Source organism: Morone saxatilis, unplaced genomic scaffold, assembly GCF_004916995.1.
Source record: "Morone saxatilis isolate NCDOM2014 unplaced genomic scaffold, NCSU_SB_2.0 Contig23, whole genome shotgun sequence".
NCBI classification, from domain to species: Eukaryota; Metazoa; Chordata; class Actinopteri; family Moronidae; genus Morone; species Morone saxatilis.
Window position 1 is genome coordinate 734,517 of NW_023339796.1, and position 9,957 is coordinate 744,473.

Below are 9,957 nucleotides of genomic sequence, written 5' to 3' on the forward strand. Positions count from 1 at the left end.
TGCATCTGCTTTACTGACCTCTAGTGTTTCCCACCAATTATTGTTTCAATCCAAAGAGATAGAATCAGTACATAGGAACTGGACCATTTTTAAAGTTGCAGATTAATTTTCAAATTGCAAGTTAATGTTTAATGGAGTATGTAACTTAATGAAAACAATGGCTGCTTTGTAATTAAAGAGGTTAAAAATGAATATAATTCCTCATAACAGGTTTCGAGGTGTAAAAATATCCCACCTTATTGTGTCTTCTGCGTCTTGGTTGTTTCCTGTTCACTCCTCAGTCAGAGCTCTGCACGGCTTCAGTTTCATGTCAGTTGGTGTTTAATTGACACACACTAACGCATGACTCAGCTGTTTCTAAGGCAGGAAAGCACATGCAAAACACTCAACACCTCCATAAAAAAACACACACATGACTGACTCAGGTCGTGTTGGACAGTCACATGCTCAGTGTGTATCCGGCTGATTCTAATTTTTCTGGTGTCAGCAGAATTTCAGTGTGTAAAGTTTTATATTTCACAGGATTTAGCTTTGACTTAATATTTGACATATGAGTACACGGGCACAGGGAGCAACAGACCTGCTACTTTCTTGCTTTGGGTTCATTAGTCCAATAAAACATTTTAGGTCATTTTCCTCGAGGTCAGTTTCTTACTGTGGCATTGATTGAGAATCTTAGTAAGCACAATTATCTTTACTGTTCTGTTGTGCACCAATCAAGATTTAGGAACATGTTGAAGTCTGATGCTAGTTGATTTAGTCACTACATATTTAATGTCGAACAGAGTAATAATTATGGTATTGAAGCAACGTTTAATGTAAGAGCCTGTGATATCTCATTCATAATTCATAGCTTATCTCATAGGAAATTGAATCGAACGCAACTGGATGTCGGGTTTTTGTCTTTTGAGACGTGTTGGGTGAAGGTGTATGGCTGGATATTTGTGTCAGTAGAAACTGATTGAGATTTTTAGAGCTGAATCTGATGAAATTATGAATTTGGATGTTTTTAATCTGGAATCTGAAGTTAGCATGACTTGAAATTTGAATTTTTGTTTGAAACGGTGATGATTTCAGCTTCACTTAAGAAAGTTCAACTTTTTTATGTACTTTCAAATTCAAGATCTTCTAAATTTAAATTCAAATCTCGTAAATTCGAAGTCAGATCACTTCAATACGAAAATTCAGATTCACTCAAAAATTCAGAGATTCGTCATACAAATTCAGTCGCTCGCATTCTCTCGTCGTCGGTATTCTCAACTCAATTTTCAAACCTAACCAGAATACAACTTTAAGGGTCACAGACGGGGTAATGCTTAAGGAAGGAAAGCGGAAATCGAGTTGCTTGAGTAAGCCTGCATTCTTTAACATTGCTCATGCTAAGACTCATTGATAAAGAAGCCCAGTTCCATCGAAATAATGGCGATAAATTATATTTTCTGATCTGTATCCATAACTTTTTATTTAATTATCAGTAAGTCCTTTCAAACTCAGTTATGATATAAGTGTTAACTTCTTGAACCTTATGTAGAGAAAGATAGTATGTATAGCTCTAGTTATGCTTTTAGGACGTGTGGCGTTGTGAATATGTCTGTGCGACCTGTCATCAATTGCTACAGTGACTCTGTATCTACTGCACTTTACATGTAGCCCGACTAGATAAAACTTTATTAGGAGTGGCTGTTAATATTTTCGGTTTAGTACATTTTGTTTTAGGCAGAAATGCATCGCTGCTTGGCAAGGCAGGGTTAGCTGCAAATCAGTGGCGGTTTTCTGTTGTTTGCTATAATTTACTGTTGGATTCTCTCATTAGTGCTTGATTTAGTTTCGACTTACACCGCGTGATTTTCCACCTTGCGCATGGTATTGATGATAATGACCTGGGTGTTTCACACGTAAGTAGAAGGTTAAAACATGGTGGCAATGGTTAAAGATTTACAGCCGATTGATGGATAGTAGTTGTGAAATATTCATACGGTGGCACATCTTCTCCTTTTTGGCAATTCAGATTCAGCTCTAAATAATTCAAATTCAGTTTCTACTGACACAAATATCAGCCCATAAAGGTGAAACGTCTTCAAAGACAAAAACCGAATCCAGTTGCGTTCGATTCAATTTCCTTGAGATAATTATGAATTATGAATGAGAATATTCACAGGCTTTACATTTAAACGTGGCTTCAAATCATAATTATTACCTGTATGACATTAAATATGTATGACTAAATCAACTAGCATCAGATTCAAATGTTCCTAAATCTTGATTGGTGCACAACAGAACAGTAAAATAATGTGTTACTGTAGATTCTCATCAATCACAGTAAGAAACTGATCGAGGAAATGACCTAAAATGTTTTTTATTGGAACTAATGAACCCAAAGCAAGAAGTAGCAGGTCTGTGCTCCTGTGCCCGTGTACTCATATGTCAAATATTAATCAAGCTAAATCTGTGAAATATGAAACTTTACACACTGAAATTCTGCTGACAGAGAAAAATAGAATCAGGGATTACACACTGAGCATGTTTGACTGTCCACACACGACTGATGTCAGTCATTGTGTTTTTTTATGGAGGTGTTGATGTGTTGATGTGCTTTCTGTTAGAAACAGTGAGTCAGGTTAGTGTGTGTCATTAAACACACTGACTGAAACTGAAGCCTGCAGAGCTCGACTGATGGAGTGAACAGGAAACAACAGAGAAGCAGAAACACAATAAGGTGGCTTATTTTTACACCTCGAACTGTTATAGGAATATATTCATTTTACCTCTTTAATTACAAAGCAGCCATTGTTTTCATTAATTACATACTCCATTAACATTAATTAGCAATTTGAAAATTAATCTGCAACTTTAAGAATGTGCCAGTTCTTGTACTGATTTCTATCGTCTTTGGAGTGAAACAATAATTGGTGGGAAACACAGAGGTCAGTAAGCAGATGCCAACAAATTGAATATGGGACAAATAATATTCCACTTAAATCTACATAGCTTGTGACTTTGTGGTGACAGCTTTTCCTGTTCCATATCACCATATCCATAACAGTAAGAAAAATAGCTTCAACGATCCTTCTCTGAGGAAACATTTAATAACTGCAGTTTGAAGGTTAGGTGCTCCAATACTCTCTGCAGATAAATACACATGGCAGTTAAAAATGAAAGAATATTTATTTATTTGATCAGTGTCATGGCTTTGTGTTTCCCTGTTCTGTTCTCTGTTCCCTCAAGCTCTGCCCAGGTGAGCTGATTGCTAACTGCGGTGCACCTGACCTGTGGTAATTAAAAGCTCTGTGCCAGCATCAGAAGGGAGAGCCTTTTGGAGTGGGGACTGCTGGTGTTACTGCCTCTCAGGCCCCTTTTCCACCTCAATGCACAATGACCTGAAAAGTATGATACTTTGGTTATTTTTTAAATAATTTATTTTTTGTTGAATTGCTCCAAACAGTGGAAAACTAGGTGCTTGAGTCGGAACAGTCAGTTCCCTGTTGGTGGGTTAGGCCTCTCAGTGGGGGATTTAGTGTTGCTTTGTGTGTTTTGATTGTCTTTAATTATTATTGATTTAGTGTTTTGGTTGTTTGTATTTCTTTATCTTAATAAATCCCGTGGATTTGGTTGTTTTAAAGGTGTTGTTGGTTGGGTCTTTTGGGTCAGTGGTGCAGTGTTGTTCATCCCGTAGGTGTGGCGTGAAAGGCAGTTTGTAGGTAGCATGATGTAACCTTGTGTCCTGCATCTTTATTGTTTTCATAAAGGACTACAATGGAAAAAACGTCTTATTGTTTCATCATTGGCATTTTGCAGTTGTGTACCAGTTTCCGTCTCATAATGTCAAATAAAGTAAAATCCAAATGCATTCATTAATAACGTGTTCAAATGTGTGCCGTTAAAAACTTCTTCCTATAAATCTGACAGTCCAGACTGTTCTCAGCATCTCATGTTGAGAAATGAACCCTGTTTATTTAAAGGAATTAATTTAGTCATTTGAGGAACAAATTGTCATAAAGTACAAAAAACACTTTCCATATTTCAACAAGTTCCTGCAATGTGTAGGCAGATTATCAGTAACTTCTGTCAGTGTCTCTGCTCTGGTTTACAGATCTATAACTGAAACTTCACACTCTAAGTTCAGAGTCTAAGTTCAGCTCTTTATAGAAACTCTTTACAGCTTCCACTCAGGACGGTTTATCTCTGGCTTGATGGCTGTATTTGAATGCATTTAGTTTGTTGTTCTTGACATGTTGTGTTTTCATGCTGAATCCTGAGCAAGCCCAAACTCTGCCACACGCTGTAGATATTCAATGTGAATGTTAATAAAACGCACAGAACATTAATCAGTGTTTGTGATCAGCAGAGCAGCTCAAACTGGATCGAGCTGCGATTCTCTCTGCGGTTTCCTGTTTGTTCTGCTGCACGAAACACACCAGCAGTGCACAGATAAGTGTGTGTGCACTCTTACTCTTCTGTCTTTGTGAGGACCAGTTTGAGTTTTAAAGTATGGTGTTGTTGCTGGCCATTAATGTTGGTGATCGACTCTGGCTCACAGATGTTGGATGGGGTTCCACACCAAACTGGGAACTGCACTGGGGCATCTTCATGTTGACACGCAGTTGGAAGAAATATCATTGTATGCTGAAGCATAGCCTCAGGTGCAGCTGTGCCCTTTCAGAGTTATAGTAAAAGTTTAGTTATTTCTATAACCAGCACAATATTTTACAAACCATAGCTTCCATGTACAGATATGCTAGAATCCAATGTCCTTGAGTGGGTTGTAGGCGGTCCAATGCATCAGAATGGTTTAAGTTTTATCACATTTTTTGGAAATTGGAACAACAAGGAAAGATATAGTGTTGGCCGTTTTGATTGATTGTTATAAATAGTGATCTTAGTTTAACCATTGATTGATCATGAAGACTTTTATTATTTTCAAACCTAGAAATAAAAAATGAAAATTACTCAGAGGGGATTCTTTAAGACAGAATCCTCCTAAACTGGGGGTTGTTGACATGAAAAATGGGATGCCCCATTCTTTGAACCTTAATTTCATTCCTATTAGTTTGCATTATAGTGTGAAACGACTTGCACAGTATTCTGCACAATGTTAATGTTTCATTATGTTACCAAATTCTCAACTTTTTTTCTCAACAGGGAAATTTGTCTTTGTCATCAATAAACTGAAAAACAAGTTGAAGTTGTCTAAGAAACGTAATGTAAGGACGATGTGAGAACAATAAACGTTACAGTTTGGAGACATTAATAATGAAACTCTGTATCATCAAAATCAAAAGAAACAGGAAATTAAAGAGAATTCAATCATCTCTCTGACATTTTACTCATAAAGAAAACACTGATCATTGTGAGATGTGGAGGTTGTTGTGATGAAATTGTGTACATGTCTATTCTGTGATGAACTTCTAAACGCAATAATTATCAGATGTGAGAAAATGAATCATAAATATATCAGTCTGATCACTGAATGTGTTGAGAAACACAGACTGAATGGAAACAATGAAAACCACAGAGTGTAACTCACAGCTGTGTGTGTGTGTGTGTGTGTGTGTGTGAGAGCCACAAATACATTTCAGCCCACTTCCACTCCACCTGTTTTCCACTGGCACGGTCCCAGAGTGCCAGTGGAATAGTTGTAAAATAATAATGATATGATAAAGTTTATTTGTCACACTTTTCTTAACAATCTTACAAAGTGCTGTACAGAAGAAAAATAAAAAAAACAAACATGGCCAATCAAATTAAAATATGAACATGAGCACAGAGGTCATAAAACTACAAAATGAATAAGAACAAATAAATAGAAAAAAAAACATTACGCATATTTCCAAAAGCTTGCACAAAGAGAAATGTTTTAATATTTAAAAGAGATGTATTGTGTCTCATTAGGCAGTGTGGAGGCTTTAACAGCGAAGGCCTGTCTCTTTACCTGGGAGGAACCGGCAGGGCTGCAGATCTCTAGCAGCAGCAGTGTAACTATTGTAAATAAAAGCTCTTACCATGTTTTGCAGATCAGCAAATGATAAAAATGAATTAATGCTAGAGATTATCTTTATCTGGAACAAACATGACCAAACAACATTTTTGACTCACTCATCAAAACAGAGGTTAGCATCAAATATTACTCTATTATATTTACTGTTTTGTTTGCACCATGGAATTAGGACTGATTTGTTATTGATTTGTGATTTGTGATTTGTCTGTACTTATTTTATTCATGATTTTATTATTATAGTCGTTAATAGAGTAAATGCACTTTAAATGAGCTGTAAACGTCTCGTGTGCATTAGATGAGTGATTGCTGTAATGTGCTGACTGCTGTGGCGCCACCAACAGACCAATAATAATCATTAGTTTCATCTGAGATACGATGCGTGACGGATGACTTCCTGTTCTGGTTTCATCACAGAAATGAATCTGATCTGTGATCTGCTGCTGGCTTCCAACCTAACCTTTTAGTCTCACTTTGGACAATAACATTATATGTGAAAAGTAAAAATTCCAAAAGCTGCTGAACCATCCCCAATACACTACGTAGCCAAAAGTATATGGACAGCCCAGTCCACTGTAGGTTTATTCTTTAAATGAAGCAACATGCAGTAATATTTTACAGTGCTCCCTGTGCACAAAGCAGCTCCATAAAGAAATTAAAGAAGTCATTTTGGCCATCTAGTGTATCTGCATACACCAGATTTCAAAGAGTTGCTGAAGCTGAGCAGCTACAGTTAAATGAAAATAGATCATATTTAATACAGACATTAACTGTTATTAGCAGAAAACATACAGTATGAATGTTGTAGCAGAAGTAGACAGTGTAGTCTATCTCTGTGAACTGCCTGTGCTTCAGTGAAGAATACATCCAAATTCAAATAAATGAGCACAAACAAACAGTTGAGCAGGTACAGTGAACCTGGAGTAATAAACATTTTACTCATCAAGTTATTTGCTGCTAAATGCTCATCACTTATGACTGATAGAAATGAAGAAACAATAGTCTCAACATTAGACCTAGAATGATCCTTTAACAGAAGGGAAAGGGGAATTCATCTAACTTCACCGAACCTCCTCAAACACTGCAGGAGAACATATGTAGGCTCACAGGGGTACCCGTATCACGCCAGTCCACTGCCGCAGTGTTATGTGTTCCACACATGATCGGCAGCATCAGTGCGTGAGTCTGTGCATGTCGTCATCTTAAGTTGTTTTTTGATGATTATTTTGCCTTTTCAGAATCAGAATCATTATCAGAATCACTTTATTGGCCAGCTATGTGCTCACATACAAGGAATTTGAGTCTGATTTTACATTGCTCTCAATCTACAAACACAGACTGAGCATAAATAAAAAGGACTTAAAATAGACATAGGCTTTTGTGCATTTAGAAAAATGTTCAGGTGCAATGGGAGTAAAACTAATTTGTTCCTTGTGCAATAACCCGGATTAATCTGCACCTGTAATTTTAATTGAAGCATCTTATTTACACATGTTGCACATCAGCATTGTTGTTGTAGTATTATAGAGTACTACATATTCTATATACAGGAAACCTTCTGGGGTTTTTATGATTTTGTTTGTGTTTGTACTTGCGTTGTTTTCTATGTTGAGCCCCTGACTGCAAATCAAGTTTCCCAGCTGGGGAAATAAAATAACTGCACTCAACTCATCATTCTGCAGTGAAGTTTGCAATAATAAATATCCTGTTACACTTAAATAAAGTTTGCTTAGGTCGCAGTTTTATTATCTTTAGGCACCAAAACTACATGGTATGGTTGAAAGTTACATTGTGTAACTGAACAAAAATTCAATGTTGACTTTTGGTTTCATACAGGACTCACAACAATCTCCTGGGTGCAAATCCTGTGCTTGTTCGGCCCATCCAGCACCATGTCCTCGTTATATGACTGGCCCTGTTTAGACCTGATAGTAGCTGTAAATACAGGTGTGAATGTTGCACTTTATACTGCACCTTCATAAGTGATCACTCTAAGGACATGCATTCCTTTTCACATCTAGGTGAGGCAAAACATGACGCTGACACAGTATCCTGAATGACTTAATGGTCATTAAGTTGTGACCCACTTTACTTTCAAACTAAGTAATTTATTCTTCTTTATAAGTAAAGACGATGTCATCATTAGCATAAAATATACTATACACTTACTTTCATCCCTGCAATCAAAACAGAGTTTATACAACCAGGCAGTGACCTAAGGGTTAGAGAAGTGAGCTTATAAACAGCAAGATAAATCTGGTTAAGGAAAGTGAAGAAGAAGCACCTCCCTCATTACCACCACTGAGGTGCTCTTGAGCAAGGCTCTTAACCCTAACCGGTCCAGTGTAGCAGCTCAGTGGCCAACAGATCAGACTGTGGTTGTACTGGGCAGCTCCCAGGTATGAATGTGTAACACTGTGAATGTGAATGTGATGCAGAAGAGAGGCTTCCTCTCGGTGGACCTTCCCTGAATAAATAAAGGGTTTAAAAGAATAAAAAATTACTCCAATAATAAACTCAGTGTGTACATCACAACTGCATGCTGCTATAATATAACTGTACACACACACAATAAGAAAGGACTACAAAAACAGACATTTGTGGAAGCTCTTCTGTCAAAATAAAAGTCAGACGTCAGATAGCTAAGCATTTAAAATCGATTTATTTTTTTTCCATACCACAGCGAAAGGTGTGATTAGTCCAGAAATACATTAAATAACCATCAATATTCAGACAAACTGCAGATTAAAGCGAATGTCTTGTTTCTATGTCAAATCATAAGAGTCACCATTCATACTGAATATGAGGTCAAAGGTCACATAGAACACATGAGCATCGGCCATGTGTAAGTGTTGGAAGTAAACAACTTTATTATCAATTACTTTAAGAAAGACTATTATTCTAATCAATAAACTGAAATAAATAAATATATATATATATATATTTATAAATATTAACATAAACAGAACAGGAGAGAAACCTACATACTAATATTAGTTATGCATACATATAAACATCTGTATATCACACTGTACAACTAGATATTATTTATATTAGATTTAGATTTATATAAAATAAAAGTGTAAATCGATGTTTGTCATTCTGTGGAGGAGTTTGCATCTGCAATCTGATTGGCTGCTGCTGCTGCTGGAAAAACTTCTGCCTCACTGTTTCCACAGGATGTGGTCGCTCGATGAAGACGAGCAGCATGAAGACGTCACAGACGAAGGCGGCGGTGGTTTCTGCCTCAAAGCCTGCTGGGACAGGATGTGTGTGTGTGTGTCTGTGGGCGGGGAAATCGAGGTCAGGCGGTGCTGAGGTGAAGACGCATCATCAGGTGTGGCCTCAGAATCAGTGTGAGAAAACAGATCAGACGCCTAAATATAAATGTGTCACTCAGTATTCCTCTGATACATTCAGGTGTAACGGAGAACCAGGTGGACGTACAAACAGCTGCTCCATAACTCCATAACCCTGCTCAGTAACATTCAGCTTTGTGTTTTATTCTCTGTTTCAACAGTCATGTAGTTCTAAAATTGCCCTAATTACTCTTCTGTTTATTTTCTGTCAGGATTCAGCAGTTTGAACAAATTTCACTTTAGACTTGACGAAATAACTGCTTGCAACTCGACTTGTGAATTCACTTGGACTTTTTTATACTTTATTGCAAGAAAATGTTTGAACTTCGAGAACCCTTACAGTATTTTTATATTTTATAGTGATAAAATAATAGTAAGTACATATATATACTCACACATACCTAACAGCAATAATAAAGTATGATAGTAGAATAAAGGGAATAAAAAAGTAGAGTAGGTTAGTATGATGGTGTACAGCTCTACAGCATATGCTTTCATATATACTTGCCTATCTTACCTGTACATACCTACCACATATACAAGGATAACTACAATAAATGCATAATAAATCAAATAAAATAAATAGAAGGAATAGATAATAAAAAA